General features: G+C 38.5%; 1 long non-coding RNA gene across 1 annotated transcript; it reads right to left on the bottom strand.

Annotated features, from left to right (window-relative positions):
- Nucleotides 1-2,188: 2,188 nt before the first annotated feature.
- On the bottom strand, nucleotides 2,189-14,323 carry LOC115427399 (uncharacterized). The gene is made up of 3 exons (XR_003936487.1): nucleotides 14,313-14,323; nucleotides 12,896-12,897; nucleotides 2,189-2,309 (listed from the first exon to the last, which is right to left on the bottom strand). It is a non-coding gene; the product is annotated as an uncharacterized LOC115427399 (long non-coding RNA).
- Between the last annotated feature and the right edge of the window lie 3,439 nt (nucleotides 14,324-17,762).

Here is a 17,762-nt window from a genome sequence, read left to right as displayed (position 1 = left end):
AATTCATGTAATGTGCTTTATTGGTGTTACAAACTAAGTATGTGGTGGAATGATTACCCTCCTGTTGTCTGTGTGGGTTCTCCTCCTTTAAATCTGAACTTTACTTGTCTAAATATTTCATGTGTTGCTCTTATCCTTAACTTCCAGCTGTAGATACTTTAGAACCCAGTATTATCAGTGAAGCGGTGACTCACATGGTAAAGCCAAACAAGTTCAGTGAAAACCTCAGATGACTAATGCATACAAACTACGGCGGAGCTGCTGTTTGGTTTACCTCCTCACCTCCTCCTCCTCCACATCTTCCTCACCTCAGCTACTTCACCGGTCACCTGCTTTTACTTGTCGCTGGCCGTACGCAGAATTAGACCAGACAGGGACAAACAGTGACAAACACTAGTACATAATTAAGATTACCTGCCTACTTTCACTGCTGTTTTCTTAGGCTACGGCAGCCTGTCAAGTGTCACTCCAAAACTGGTCAGAACTGCTTTAAATGCCACTTCAGTTTCTGTCCAATTCTCATGCGCTGACAAAATTGTGATTTGTGGACCATAAATTCCCTCTTTACCCCTTCATTGACACTGCGGATGCGGCAAAAATACTATGTGGGTACACCTGCACAAATGCACACAAACACACACTCAGAAATGTGCTTATTCAGAGTTATATTTCAGTCACTTTCTTTCGCTCTTAGTATATACTTACACACATGGACACAGACTGACACCAACACACACACTCAGGTTTCCCCATAAGAGCAGTCCAATCTATTATTGAGTAGGCCGCCATCATTTCAGGGCCTGAAGGTCACAGCATCAATAACTCTGTTGGTCGCCACCAGAAGGCCTAACACACACACACACACACACAGCTGGACATATGATGGAAACTCTCAGTGCTATCAAATCCCGATTCGACAAAAATGCAGTGATGAGAACTTCAGCATCTGCAGTTCAATATGTTCAGTGTACAGTATACAGCCCAGTTCAGTCCAAAGATTCATGACAACATGGGAAGGTCTTAGAACGTCGCAGGTAATGGTAGCACCAGCGTGAAATGGTATCGACTCGACTTGTCAAATTGCCAGTGTCTGGTTTTACAATGTAGTGTCATATAGTGTATGTTCTTCTCAGTATTTATGGGCTGCAGCTCACCAACATGTGCAGTGTTATTATCAGTCATTCGCCTGGTGAAATCATGTCTAGATAATTTGTTATTAGAGGTCCCAAAAATGTATCGAAATGATAGAACTGCTGTCAAATAATGGGAAAGAGTCTCGTTTTGTTTTGTTTTAATATTATAAATGTTACTGTATTTCACCAATTATAAGGACTGCCGAGCACATTTTAAGACACGATGAATTATACCTTGCAGTGTTGCAGCTGTCACTGTCTAAATTCACTGTCTCGTTATGTTGGGTTTTCTCAACATTGCAGACCAATACCATTCAAGCACAGATGCAAGTTTCAGCTCTGTATGACTGCTATGTGACTCAAGAGTCCACAATTATCTAGTTATTATTTCATGGGACACATATTATATACTGTATACAAAAAAGAAGGTATTAAGTTTCCAATTTTGTGGTAAAAAATGTTACACGCAGGGCTCCCACAGTTATATACAATCACCTGGTCAAAGTTATTTGAGCTGACAACCATCACTTTGCAAATTGGTTTGCACAATAGTAAATGCTATAAAAGCAGCTGGATGGTTTAAGGTTTGCTAATGTTTTAATGTCGCAAAAACTGTCAGGGATCGCAAAAAGTTTTTACGCTCTAATGAGGCAGTTCTTGAGACATTTTGATATAGAAGTATTGTGCAAAAGTGTAATGGAAACACATTTTGCGCATTTTCAGCAGTTACGGGCATGACAAGTCTGGTGCCATGAGAGGTTCGATAACATAACAGTTCAATAAATGCTGCCCAGGTCATTTGAAAATTCTGGATCAACAACTTGTTAGTGAATTCTGTACAATTCTCTCCCAGAAATCCATTATGTGTGGCCACTGCCATAAATAAAGACTTTGCCTTTGGGACAATCAGGCGCGCCTGCAGAGTGAAACTGTGAGGTACGCACAGACCTCACCCCACCACCCCACCACCCCACCCACCTACCACCACCACCACCACCACTACTCTCTGCAAGAACTACGACATATTGCAAGACAGGCAGACGAGACTTCTTTATTAGAATCACAGATCAGAATCCAAACACTCTTCAATGGAAACACCTACAAGTTGTAAATATACTTTGTCAAAATTGTACAAATATCACTTTTATTTTGCTTAAAAATGTAATGGAAACCCAGCTAGTGTGGGTTCAGTCCAGCGTCCTCCCCTCATCCAAAGACACTTAAATAGCTTAATTAGTCGATCTAAATATGAATGTGAGAATGATTGCTTGTTTCTGTGATGAACTGGCCCCCTCATTGTACAACCACCACCACGATCCACCAGGGTTGAAGGTCCAGAAAACAAATGAATGAATGAATCTCACCACATCATCATTAACATCGATGTACATTAACCGTTCATTAAAGGTTAAAGGTTAATTTGCTTTATTGTCCCCATATGGAAATTCAGTCTCTGCGTTTCACCTATCCGAATACACACACAGTACCTAGCATTAGTGTTAGCATTAGCATATAGCACACACATTAGGAGCAGTGAGCTGTCATTGAAGGCACTCGGGGACCAACTCCAGATCTTCATCAGGAGCACTGACAGGAGAATTAACCTACAGTATAGGCACCTGTTTCCATGGTAGGAGGAGGACCCACACGGTACGAACCAGAGCAAGCAGATAGAGACAGAAGGTCAGCCGCATGCTGATTGGCTGACCAATCCATGTGACTATACGCTTCAAGATAGATTTAAGAAGTTTGACCAACAAAATGGGAGATTGTTTAAAACCACAAGAAAAGTACCAAAGAAAAATCTGAGGGTGTTTCCACAACTGGATCGATTGGAGCCGTTGTTCCAGAACAAGTCTTTGGCTCGGTTCCATTGTTCATATGTGAAAGCAGTAATTGCACTCCGTTCCGGTACAAAACAACCAAGCTGAGACCGCTTTGAAGAGGTGGTCTCAGCATGGATGCAGTGGCTCCGCAGAGTAGTTCGTTTACAGTGTGAACATTAGCACAGTGATAGAAATAGACAACTGCAGTTTTCTCTCCCACTCTGTGTCACTCGTATGTTAGCTGTGTGATCGGGTGTGCATGCAGGTCCAATAGCAGATATCTAATAATACCACGGAGCATGGATGTTAGACCATGGATGTCCATTTTAATATTCATGTCCATGTGGACTACCATGCGTCACATCAGGTCAGAACCACAACTTCTACACATGAGAAACCAATTGGGGGAGAAAAAAACTGTTTATCCCGGTTAGGGATGGGAATCGTTAAGAATTTAACGATTCCGATTCCATTATCAATACTGCTTATCGATCCAATTCCTTATTGATTCTCTTATTGATTCTCATTGGGTGAGGTAATAAAATAGTACAAACGGGCATGTTTGCATTAACTGTCTTTTATATTTCCATCTCTGCACAGAAAATATAACATATACAGTATGTACAAATAATAACAGATGACGCCAGGCCTAGTTCGGGGGGGGGGGGGGGGGGGTACAGTGAAAGTGAAAATAAAGACACTTTACTAATTCCTCTATTGCTGCATTTCTACTACGTGGAACCGGTTCCACTCGGCTCGGCTTGTCTCCCACTGTTGTGCAACTCATTTCTTTTCCCTTCTTACCTTCGGAAACTTGTATTTGAGGAGTTACGACGTTTGTTGCCCGCACCGGAACCTGCCTGGCATTCACTCTGCCGCTGCATTCACAAGCGCCGCAAAGTAGCGTATCAAATACGTGACATTCCTGGAAATGATTCACATGCTGTGGACAAATGTTTGAGGATATTGGAGGGATTCCACCCGTTTGAAGACATGGAAGCTTTGCAAGTGTTCCAAGTAAATGGACCTGGTGTCGTCTGTTTAGACCGTTTCTGCCTCAACACCATGTTGGCTACGTTCTGACCAAAACAATGCAGCATACGTGTGACGTCATCGCACATACACAACGAAGGCGGAATCGATAAGCAGAATCGTTAAGCAGGCAGGTAAACGATTCCAAGGAATCGAGCTACCTGGAACCAGTTCTCAAAAAGAACTGGTTCTTGTTTTCCATCCCTAATCCCAGTTGAGTTGAGAAAATTAAGAAACCAAGCAAATAAACAACAAGCTATATTTAGTCGGAGCATTAGTTTCAATCAAAAGAGTCTGTGGGGACAGTTTTCGTTAGTTTCACTGTCTGACTCAACTGTACCACATACACGTATAAACAGTATGGAAGCGTTTAATCATGTGGATCAGTCAACCAATCAGCGCGCGGCTGACCTTCTGTCTCTATCCTCTTGTCGAACCAGAAACATTCCTAGTGTGAGGGGGAAATGCTAATTCATGAATGAGTGTGTGTCTGCTTGAACTTTGTGTTGGAGTCTGTTTTGTCCTTTATTGACGTTAGCAGACACCATTTCTAAGTGACTGTTTTGGATGCTTAAATCTATGATAACTGATTCCTACGCTTCCTCCTGAGTTCTTCACTTTTCACACAATAGATTTAGCAAATACCCACAAACTGGGAACAGGATTCTTGCTGCAATATGAGCTCATCTAATGTCCACTGTCATGACTTTACAATGTCAGCGAAATGCCTCAGGCACACTTCTAGTACTATTAATACTAAAAGTGGTGATTTAAAGTCTGTGTTTACACTGAATATTAATCTCATGTTACAGCATTAGTCACCCACAACACTTCATTTATAGGTTTCTCCTGAAGTGGCTGCAGATCATCAATGTGTGTAGCGGAGGAACCGAAGGAGCATTTGTGCGGTGAGAATCTGAGCCTCTTTCGGTCGCTCTTGTGTGACTTTGATCCTTGTTTAAAGGCGACTCAGGTCGATCGGAGCTTCTTATCATCGACCACTTGATCTCCTGACAAAGTCGTTAATGTGCGTGTCTTAGGGGTTTAACGAGGTGTAGCTTGGTTATCAGGCAAACACTGTGTCATGCTGCTGTGTTGCTGTTAATGGTTTGCCTTTGAGAAACAGAGTGCTGCAGTAAGCATATCAGCAGCAGGATGGGTGAGCGACACGCGGCAGCAAAGGCATGAAGGGCGAACGGACGGGAGAGAGGGAGTCACCGAGGTCAACGGTGTGTTTGAGCGCATGAGAGAGAGAGCTGTGGTTTACACATTAACTGCACCTTACTAGTAACAGACAAACACACTCTGTACAGCAGTCCTTATTTTAAAGCAATTAGTAACATGATAACATGATTTTCACACAGCACTTACACTACAAACAAAAAGTTAAGGATATTTTTCATTTTTGAGCTAATTTTTTCAGTTCAGATTCTTGCACAGCGCTTTTTACTTTTTTGTGTGTGAATTGAATTGAAACACATTTTTTTAATGACCAGACAGTTTTATTTATAAATGGCAAAAAAGACAAAAAAAGACAAAAAAAAAAAAAAAAAAGAAATTGGCTAAAATTTGCTTAGAGGTCTTATTTATGTCTTTGTGCATCCTCACTGGGGGTAAACAGCAGAATGCCTCATTACTCCCTCTAGTGGTCACATAAATCCCCCAGCCCATCAATATGAAGAAATTCAACTCATATCTTCACAGTCCAGTACATTGGAGTCTTTGGCTTAACTTCATAGCTCCTTATTCTCAACCACTCTCATGATAATTTTAGGTTACTTTTTTAGTATCTGAAAGTAGAAATACAACACCCCTTTAAGGTAAACTCTTTTTAATAGATGACATTTATCATCTAACTCAGTCTGAAAGCATAAAAGCCATGATAAAGTGAAGTAACTGACCTGGATAAAATGATAAATATTAAGGGAAGGAGGGAGATGTGCATAAAACAAGCGCATGTCAAAGGCTATCTGGATTCATGAAATGAATAATGCCTCCTTTGTGCATGAGAGAGAGTGTTTGAGAACACTGTAACTACTAACCAGTTTGCTGATGAAAAGATTTGGATCTTGGCTGTGATAATTTCTGCCTTTTTCCTCTTACAAACTCAGTAAACTCAGTGAACCACAAATCAGTGAAACATTATCAGGCTGACTATACTTTTTATGCATCATGCAGTTGATAAATCAAGAGAATAATCTGCAGATAAATCGGTAATGAAATTAATCATGTCAGTGGCATGCTATAATGTTTTACTGCTCCTAGAACCATGCAATTAGTAGTATTACCAGAAGGACTATAATATTCCACTGATAATCAGTAAAATAGCACAGTCAGAAGAAAAGTGCCAAAGGTGATCAGAGGAAACTCACTTGCTTTGAGAAGGACTGAGTAAACCTTTCATTATGCTTTGAAAACAAAAATAAAGAGGGTATTCACTGACAACTCTTTGCCGGTATAATACTCCCCCTTAGTCGGAAATGAGGAGCAAAACATGGAGCAACATGGCTGCATTTAGAAGAGGAAACTGGGAGTAAAACCAGATGAACAATTATCTGGTTTAATTAGAGGTAAGAGGGCTAACATGGGGGCAGGTGATCTCTAACCTAGATGGTTAGGGAAGTGGCTTGTGACCCAAGGGGCTGCCAGTTTAATTCTACCAGACCAGGAAAGCAATTGTTGGCTGATGTGCCCTTGAGCAAGGCACTTAACCCTTATTTCTTAGGAGCAGCCCACCACTTGTAGTCTGCAGTGTGTGTGGTGTTCCTGTATGTTGAGCTAGTGATGGATTCAAAGGTTCTATTTCAATGTGTGTTGCATGTCTCCCTGTACAGTATAATAAGATTTTTAACCAGTCATCCTCAAAATTTATTAAAGACCCAGTGATATGTGTAAATCAGGTTTTCTGGTGCATACTACTGTATATGTAGGGTGGTGGAACAGTCATTTCATAATAATCAAAATGCATTACAAACTACACTGCTACATTTGAACAGAGTTTAAGATGTTCACCACCAGAACCAAAACCTGGTTAAAGACAAAACACAACTGTTCTCATCTGTAAATACTGTCTATATTGTGTGGGAGAGTGAGTGAATGAATGAATGCCTCATATCATATAAATGCAAATCTGGATTATTGAATTGTATGGCATGATTGTTTTAAATGGCGTATATTTTATATTGTACTGCAATGTTGTGGGAGACCCCAACTGGGGACTGGAGTTGAAAATTAGCACTAGTTATACACTTTATATGTATCACATCAGCTGCAACTATGTTTGACTGCATTGTCCCTGTCAAATAAATAAATAAATAAAAACACCTAGCCAACAGCAGTTAATGCTAGTGACACATAAAGTGGTAAAAGAGCAGTTTTATCATTGCAGAAAAGATAAATGTTAAGAAACTGGACCAAACTACACAGTCTCATTAAAAAGAGTTCCCGACTGGATTTAACGGAGCAAATAGTTAAGAGCCTTCCATTTGGTAATTACTGCAGTAATTATTGTGTTTCAGCAACAAACACTTCTTTAACTCTAAATGATGCAACGAGTGGCATTCTCATTTCTTAAACAATCTTCAGTTTAATGGAGAGTATAAAGATTGGACTGTGTTTCAAAGGAAAAAGGTACGTCTCAATTACTTGTTCTTCCGTCGTTCCAAAAATGTTCACCCTGGGGTGAAAAATGCGTTCTCTGTGTCTTGTTTCATCATTTTGACGTCTTCTTCTTGTGGCAATAACCACAGCCATGTGTGCGCAATTATGCATTCAAACCGTTTGCACCTCCCTTTGAGATATATATAAATATAGACGCAGTTTCTATGAGCAAAATTGCTTTTGGGTTTGATAAATCACTTTGCGTGTGCTAAATTAATATATTTACATTTTCTCCTCCCAGCACTTGCACAATTGCGGCAAACATACTAACTGGATGCAGACGTGTTATTTTGCACCCTTGAAAGACACAACCCTTAGTGTGCACCGTTAGTAAATCAGTTTGTAAATATTTTTCCATGTGCAATGAGTTTTTATACACATATACTTTTAGTAGATCCGGCCTAGTGTGTATAAACTCTTCTTCTCCTGTACATGCAGGTCACTACAGATTCTGATGTCAGTTACATTTAAATTATAATGTGAACAAAACAACCTTATTTAAAAACAAAACAAAACAAAATAACAGAATAGAGCATTATTTAGACCTACAGTATGGACACATTCTAAATCGACCCTGTTCCATAGTTGACCCAGTTACCCTCGGTGCACCAGGATAAGACGAGAGGTGTGTGAAGTGAATACTCATCATGCCTAGTGCCTACAGTAGAAGCCTGTGGGGGCAGTGTTATAATCTGGGGGTGCTTCCGTTGATCAGATCTAAGTTCAATGATATTATGTGTCCATAAAATGATGGAAATAAATGTTGTAACTTTGCATGAGCTTATTGAAATGATGCCTCTGCAATCAAAACTAAGCGTGGTCCAACAAAATGTTTTTTTTTTATTTTTTGGCCAGAATGTGTGTATATCATTCTAAAGGTAAGATGTTGCACTTCGTTAATTAACTGTAAACACCAGACAGGCATTTAGTGACTGTTTTGTTACTGTATAGGGTGGGGAAGCAAAATTTACAATGAACATTTAGTTGTTTTTTCTCAGCAGGCACTACATCAATTGTTTTGAAACCAAACATATATTGATCTCATAATCATACCTAACACTATTATCCATACCTTTTCAGAAACTTTTGCCCATATGAGTAATCAGGAAAGCAAACGTCAAAGAGTGTGTGATTTGCTGAATGCACTCGTCACACCAAAGGAGATTTCAAAAATAGTTGGAGTGTCCATAAAGACTGTTTATAATGGAAAGAAGAGAATGACTATGAGCAAAACTATTACGACAAAGTCTGGAAGATACTATTAAAGAAGAATGGGAGAAGTTGTCACCCGAATATTTGAGGAACACTTGCGCAAGTTTCAGGAAGCGTGTGAAGGCAGTTATAGAGAAAGAAGGAGGACACATAGAATAAAAACATTTTCTATTATGTCAATTTTCTTGTGGCAAATAAATTCTCATGACTTTCAATAAACTAATTGGTCATACACTGTCTTTCAATCCCTGCCTCAAAATATTGTAAATTTTGCTTCCCCACCCTGTATGTATTCAGTTGCTAACTGATAGATTATTGGTATAAAAACATTACTTATACAAACTGTTAATTTAAATGAATATGTAAAAGGTAATTTCAGCTACGTAACAGACTGAGCCTGTGCGTTTCTGTCCAATTCCACAACAGCTCTTCACAATGACAGCTTTTCACTCAGTGGGTGATTCCACTGACAGCTGATGGTGAAATCTGGAAAATAACTATCCTATTAATTGTTATTTGCAGCTTCATGTTCCCGCTTCCTCCAATTCTCTTGATTGCTTCCACAGTAGCATTTCAGCACTAATGAACTCCACAGACCGCAGAATTGTCTAATCAGGAACAGTAGCGTATAATTGATTTTCTTTTTAATTATCAATACAATAATCATCAGGCCATCACTGCGGGTCGGTGCGGTAGACCTCCCCACATCCCATCACATCACACCCACCGTCTTTCTACCAGTTGTCTGTCATCTTTGTCAGGCCGGAGGCTGTGGCCTGAGCTGTCACTCACTGTAACCTTTGACCCTACATGTGTCACCCATCATCAGCGCTGCCGTTTTCTCGTCTTCAAGAAACACAACAAGACAAGAGCTTTCACACCTCATTCTTTCCTCGGCTTTCGTTTCCGTTCCTCTCCCTTTTTCTTTTTTTCAGTAGGACATGAACATCCATCACTGACCTCAGTTTCTCGGTTTTCATATCCACGTTTCAATAGTTGTAGTAGTACTGTGAAACAATCTGATAGGATGTCGGATCATTTCCTGCTTTATCATAGTTTGGGCTGTCCACAAGCTAAAGTTGTTGTCACTGTTAACACTAGTGTGGACCTGAGGGAGACTGACATCTGCCACCTCTGTGTTGTCAGCCACAAACCAGAGATGAGATTTAACAGGAAGGCATGACACATGGAAGGATCACGCTGACTTCATCTGATCCACAAACAACCCACTGAAAGCCTCTGGTTTGGATTTTTCATGGCGAGAAAACGTCAAGCTTTACAAACTATCCATAGTAGAGCTGCATAATATATCGTTTGAGCATCAACATCGCAATGTGCGTGTGCGCAATAGTCACATTGGAGGTCTTGCAACGTAGGAGGCAAATGTGTTCTCAATGTGTTCTCATCTAATTTCAAGGGTATCTCACACACACTGCACACAGCGATCCACCAACCACAATCATTTTTAATCAGTTTGGAGTGAGTCGCTGGTAACAACGTTGAAAAATCAGCAACGATCAAGAGAAAATCATGGTAAATGAAAACTTGGTGCCAAAAAGTAAAGCAACGTCAGTTATCTGAAATTATTTCGGCTACACAAAGGATGATACTGAAACACGTGTTGTGTCGATAGTGCCTTGCACCTGTTGCCACAACAAGAGGAAACACAACTAATTTGTTTGACCATTTACATTGGTACCACACAGCCATCATATCCACCTGAGTATTTTTTCATATCGCAATATATATATCGCAGGGTTAAAAAAAAAAAAAAGTCACAATGTCAGTTTTTTCCAATATCGTCCAGCCCTAATCTACAGGACAAGTTGGAAAGGTGTGCACTTATTTTTGAGTCTGGAACCTGTTCTTTAAGCCTTAAAGACCCAAAAACATCCACCACCAACCAAAAGCATCAACTGACCTAAAATGTTCGATGCTTGTTTTTATGTTTCTCTATTGGTTTGTTTGTCTGGTGTTGTTATTCACTTTATTTAATGGGCTCTATGCACAGTCTGGTGCGTTGATAAGGGGGGTAGACATGACAAATTCATGGGGCCCAGTGTTTGTGGAGGGCCCATAGAGCAGTGGAGGGGCCCAGTGGATATAGAAGTTGTGAAAATTTCATGTAAGATCCGCTGTAAAAGAGAGGTGCAGAAGTCGGGAGGTGAACGGTCAATGACAGTTAGGTTTTGTTTTCACAGAGCACACCTCCACGTACATACTATACATACGTACAAATATGATTTTGGCCAAACTTTTAAATTGACTCACATTGCCGTCTGATGGTGAAGAAGGCAAAGTTACAACAAAAACCTTCAGCACACACATCTGAAAAATAGTTTATTCTACTGTGAGACATTTTACAGTACCACACAGTTTTTTTTTGGCTATTTTGAAGCCTGACATAAGTAAAGTATGTTTTTTGTTTGTTTCATAGGTATATTTTGTATTTGCAAACCACATTGTCAGTGTTAGCAAATTGTGCTTCTTTCTCTTGTTATATTTTGGCAGGAAATTAGCTTCATAAAACCTACACATTACAATGACTTTGAGAGCAGATTTACAAATGGTACAAGTGACATTCTCAGGGAGGCCAGTACATCAGATAAACAGCTCAAATACAACTGTGTAATGACACTCCTTTGAGTAAAAATATTAATTTAAATTAATTTGTTCCACTACTTGGGTTAATTTTCAACTTGCAGCACAGATAAGCAGTTGGCCTCTGTCAGAGTTCCAGCTCAGCGCTGATAAGACAACACAAACCAGATCACAGATTCAAAGCTGTAACAAAACACACAAATACCTTATTACAACCGAACTGTATACTCATAAAATCACACAAAATACATTCAGATAAATAGTCATTACGTTTAAAGACCTAGAACTGCTTCTGTGGTGACTTCCAAATTAATTTTTGTCTATAATTAGCATTTCCTACGTGATTTATCACCATTTATTCTATCATTATCCTCTACATTTGACATTTTTCTGTGAAAATCTAGTATTTTCCTATATTTAATTTACTGATGGTGTAGATGTTCATAAAAACTCAGAGTAAGTTCTTGTTTGTCATATCAAAACAGAAAACCGAAGAAAAATTAGCTTTTTCGGTAAAATATATCACATATTAACGTGGTTTTAATTTGGCCAACTCCATGAGTTTTAATAGTGAATCAATAGTTCAGAAGATGCTGGTGTTTCCATGTTCACTATGGAATGTCTGAATGCGTAAATGGGTTATATCTGATGACCATGAAAAGATGACAAACTGCTTTGTACCTGAATTATTAAATGTATTGATAGGATTAGTGGTTCACACAAGGGTTCAGAGGTTATTAAACATTTTAGATCAGTAGAGGATATTAGTTGCCAGCAGCTGTTTAGGTCTTAGAGGGTTAAAAGAGGCATGAATACATTAAATGAAAGAACACTGACCCACATTAATACATACTCGTTCACACAATGACATACATATATATTCATAAAAAAAAGCCCACACATGATCCTTCAGATATCTACACATTAAAGTCTCTGTAATTAACAGAGATTAAACAGCATTATGATAGAAGTAAATAAAAATACACATAAGCACCCATGCACAGTGCAGACTCACTATGATACACACAACATAGACACAGCATGCATGTGTAGATAGACAAATGTATACTGAACCAGAGGTCACCACCCCGTTTCCACTTTGAAGTGGAATGGGAAAGCCCTCCAGTCTCATTTGTATTGATCTGGGTGGAAGTAGGGCAGCACACACACAAACACAAACACACACATAAACAAACACATACATGCACAGACCCACATCTACTCACATATATGTTAACTTACTCACTGGTATGTGATGTCACTTGTTTATGTTACATATATGTTTGTGTGAACTTCACTTCATAGTAGCGTAGGAGCCACTCCCCTTCACTCTGTGTTTACTATCAAACAGGGTCAAACAGAGCACGCAAAGCAAGTCATAGTGATAGTTACAGTTCATGGACATCACTGAACCACCTCTGCAAAAAACACATCTATGAAAAACTGCAGGTAGAGAATACATAAAAAATAGAATAACATTATATTAACACAAAAATGTCTGTTCTATAACAATAATAATAATAATTAGCATTAAAAATACAATCTGCACAAGTGCTAGTATTCAGTGTGACCTCCTTTTGTACATGTCTTTAACTCTTTTGTTCAGACAATATGAGATTAATTGCATTCATTTTCTGATGTTTTATACCAGGTTTCATTCAATACATGTCGGATGCTTCTACTGTTTGGGCTGCTTCTTGTCATGGGGTCAGGGGTCACACTTAATAGTGACTTTAACCTTTAAAACTCATTTAGTTAATTTTTTGTGCGTCCTTTAAGGCTGTGCACATATTTCCTGTTTTTTCTTGTTGTATTTGAAGAAAAGAGAATGAGAAATAAATATGTGTGCTCCTTTTAACCCTGCAAAAATGTTTACTGAAGTTAGTAGTTGTACATTCTAATACTGTTTGGCTGGTATCAACAAATGATTCCCTTCAACTAAACTGAGGCAAAACCACCATTCTCCACAGTCTCGACAAATTTAACACTGAAATGAAATACTTGTGTCCAGAGCAGGTTATATCTGTGACAGTAGATTATACTGTATAAAAGGACTTCCTACTGTCCAATCAGTTGAGAAAACAACAGTGTAGATATAGAGAGGGTCTATTAGGAAGGAAGGAGTCGTACAAAACACCTAAACCAGCTGTGGATTGAGAACGAAGCCTATGTGGAGGATATCCTGGTTTTGTTGAACTTACATCATGATATAAGCTCCTGTTTTTTCCAACTCAGAAACACAGACAAAAATCAAAGCAATGCCATCAACCAGAGATCTAGAATTACTAATCCATACTTAAATTTCTTTTTTTTCACCTTGACAACCTCTCGCCTCCTGTCTCATGAAGTCCATAATCGATTTCCAAGACACTGTTTATCACACACAAGGCCCTACATGCTCCTCGTTTCCTGTTCCACCTCTAGGACACGCAGATCATTTGAACAAGGTCTCTTATTTTCACTCCAAGGGTGAAGGTATTTTGCATTAGATCGATTTGGCAGTTAGATCAGCCATGTCTATAAACTTAAAATAAATCTCAAAGCCAATTTTATCAACTTGCTCGACTGGAATTTTGCTCTTTGTATTCTTTTTTAACAGGTGATTTTGTTTAGTCGCTTCCTTTTTTATATTTATACTGTATGTCATGTTATATTGTTTGTATTGCACTTTTTATTTATCTATAACTGTGTCTATTGGTCTGAACACAATAAATCACATCAGCAAAAGCTACAGCTGATTTTATAACAGATTAAATTTTTTGTTTGTTGATTTGGCTATTTCGGTTATGTATTCTCCCTTTTGTGGCAGAAAAAACAAATATATTTCACTATAAAATAATAACTGAACAATGACTCCATCTAAAATCCCCTGATTTTAGACAAAACTTACCAATTGCAGTTTATAGAGCCAGTGATGTATAAGGGGCATCAGTAATATTCAGGACCAATACAAGAGAAACAATTGATTACACTGGGTTACAAAAAAATGTTTTTTGCAAGTTGTCTAGGTTTTTTCAACTGAATTAGGACCATTCTGCACCGCTAAATCCAAAAATGACATTTGTTTTTCTCAATCAGGTTAGCTTTTTTTGCTAATTTGATTTTGAAAAATTTGATCTTCTCACAAAATTGATTACATTTTTGTAACTTTATCAGTTGATTTTTTTATATAGTTCTCACCCAAAATGGGTTTTAAGAGAAAAAAAATCATTTTCTAACAGGATTCCTGTTAGGTACAATGGTGTATTCATCGCAGATGTAGCAGAATACGTCAGGCTTATTTTTGCAAGATCTTCTAGTCGAAGCCATTTCTTTCACCTGTAATATTAAAAAAAACCATTAATCATAAATTGGCAAAAGTAAAATCTTCAGAACTCGTTTATTGCAAGAAATATGAAAGCATTTTGTATCATATGATATGAAAATGCCCATAAATGTAAACAAAAATGTTAAAAAGCCAATATGTAGCATAGTTCAGAAAGTTGACCTGATTGAGCAAAATTAATGTGATTTTTGGATTCAGCACACCAAAATTATCCTAAATCAGCTCAAAAAATTTAAACAATAAATTTGTTGTTGACCAGTGTTATTGATGGCCTCACAAATATAGTTTAGATACCAGCTTTATTTTGTGCGCTTACTGTATATTAAAAGGTAGGGTAGGATACCCTGGAAAAACAGTTCGAGCAAGCTACATTTTGAAAATACACAGTTCAAAAGTCCAAACCCCTTTCTTCAGACTTCCCCCCAAAGCCACGCCTCCAGAGTACCGGATTGTACTCACGGAGGGGGGAGGGACAAATGGCAGTTGAGTTTGATAGACATATCACCGTTCAATCATTTCGATGGGCCAGTTAAAATGATTGGTTTTTTTTCAGTCCGTTCCACAGGGGACGAAAATTAAAATTTTTGTGTTACAGCATTTCTTTAATTGGTTGCCCTCGGGGTGTGAAGAGGATTTTAAATAATACAGTAAAAAAATGCTCCAAGAAAACATCTCTTACCGCAGTGTTTCCCAACCTTTTTAAGCCATGGCACAGATTTTACATTAGAAAAATCACAAGGCACACCACCAAACAAAAATGTCACAAAAAATATATTTATTGAAATATGAAGCAAATCTAGTCTCAGTTTACTTAGTGTAAAATCTGGGCCTGTTTAGTTGAACATAAAGCTGATATTATTGCAGGAATTGAAGAAAAACACACACAAATCTTCCTCAACAGCTCTGAGTCTCTCTCTTTTCAAGCATGACTGATATAAAGATGAAAAAAGCCCCACAGATTGTTGTGGAGAAAGGGAACAGAACTGAAAAATAGCTTTGTTTTCCAGAATGGTGAACTCCTTAGCAGCAGTCACCAGACACTCGGGGAGGGGGGGGCACATTTGGGGTGTGGGGGTGACATTGTTGCGGGCCATTTGGAACAATAAAGCTGAGAGGGGTGCATCAGCAACCCCTTGGATGAACCCCCCCTGTTTACAGATTGTAGTCCATCGTATAATAGTATGGGAGGCATATCTCCCCCGCCCCAACCCAATACATGGGGTTCACGTGTAACCAGCTAACCCACGCATCACTAGTGAGGGGGACTTTATCAACAGAATGCACCACATTGGGGCCGGTTCACTTTCACTTTTATTTTGCAAAGGGAAAGAGGAGACTATTGTTCTAGAGTGGCTCATTAGTGCGTGCAGTTGTATGTATCTATATGACGCTGCTTGCTTACAGTACCAGTCAGGTGAAACTGGATAATCTTCCACAGCACACCTGATGATTTCTCATGGCACACTTATGTGCCACGGCACAGTGGTTGGGAAACACTGTCCTACTCCACCTTTAATACAGTGTTTCATGATAGATGTTGTCGCACATGAGCAATATGCATGTGATTCTTTTTTTAATACCTCATAAATCAGAAAATTTAATTTCTTTTAGGAAATTTCTGTCTCCCCACAGTGATACTATAACATGAGAAATAAATATTATCATTTGAAAGATTGGATGTGTTCATTGTGGAGATACACACATCAGTTGCTATGGTGCTCGGTAGCAAGCAATGATTTAGCAAATGTGCGATATTAGATCTTCACCTATGATGTTAAGAATCTTGTAACATAGAAAAACTTTGAAAAATGTCAGCTTTTTGTTTTAGTCTAAATGTAATGACTTACTGAATATAGCATCTATTTCTGTTCCTTCAATTTTTACAGTAAAATCAGCATTAAAATTCCAAAAAAGCTCTTAAAGTAATAGATATATATGGCTGAAGTTGTGTATTGTGTTTATTTGGACCAATAACATTATTTCCTTCATGTATGAACTAAACCTAAGAGGCCTTCAGTGATTTCACATGGACCGACCATGAACTGTTCTACAGTCATCGTTTCACCATCTTTGAATGAAACAAGTCTTAAAGGGGTCATATTTTGCTAAACCCACTTTTATTAGTCTTTGGTTCATTTATTTGTGTAATTGGATCCTAATAGTTCATAAAGTTTGAATTTGAATCCTCCAGGTGCTGCAAAGCTATCTTTATATTCATTCTGGCAGAAATCGAGTGGATTTCTACAACCCATTTTGATTCCCTCTTAAGTTATTACGTCTATAACTAGTTACGTCACGACATTTGCACATATAAGGTCAAGACTTCTGACAAACATTTCTCCGAGAGCACCATAATTTTTTTTTTTAATCAGGAGCAATGGTTGTAGTCCATACTGAAAATATGCCCAAACTTTGTGCTGATTATCTAAAATGTTCAGTTGTTGGTTGAACAGGACAGAGCAGCACAGCCAACAACCTGGAGGGGGTGGGGCGTGAAGTGGTTCATTTGTATTTAAAGGGCCAGCGCTCAAAACAACCTTTGTGGTGTCATTACTAGGAAATAGGGTTGAAGATGGACCTGTGGAGTTGAATTAATGAAGAATTCAGACCCAAGCAGAGCATTTACAGTTTATGTAGAGCACAGGGAAATGCTTTAAAATGCATAATTTCATTGAAAAAATGCAAAATATCACCTGTTTAACGGACTCGAAACCATGTATAGCAATTCTATCATGAGCCATGACTCACATTTTTTCTTCATGTTAGTGTTAGTATTCTCCAACAGATATACATCAGCTTCTACCATCAGTGGATGTTCATTTTATTTTATGTCAATCATCAGGATTGTTATTGGTCAATATCTCTGTTCATCTCTAGTATAAATGAACCTACGGTCAAAGACACCTGAACATAACATCCAAATGTGACTGTGACTTGATAGGTGCGATAAAACCAATTCTGTTGGCCAATCTG

This window comes from Sphaeramia orbicularis, chromosome 10 (assembly GCF_902148855.1).
Source record: "Sphaeramia orbicularis chromosome 10, fSphaOr1.1, whole genome shotgun sequence".
In the NCBI taxonomy this organism is placed as follows: Eukaryota; Metazoa; Chordata; class Actinopteri; order Kurtiformes; family Apogonidae; genus Sphaeramia; species Sphaeramia orbicularis.
This window is presented reverse-complemented; position numbering and strand designations above follow the sequence as displayed.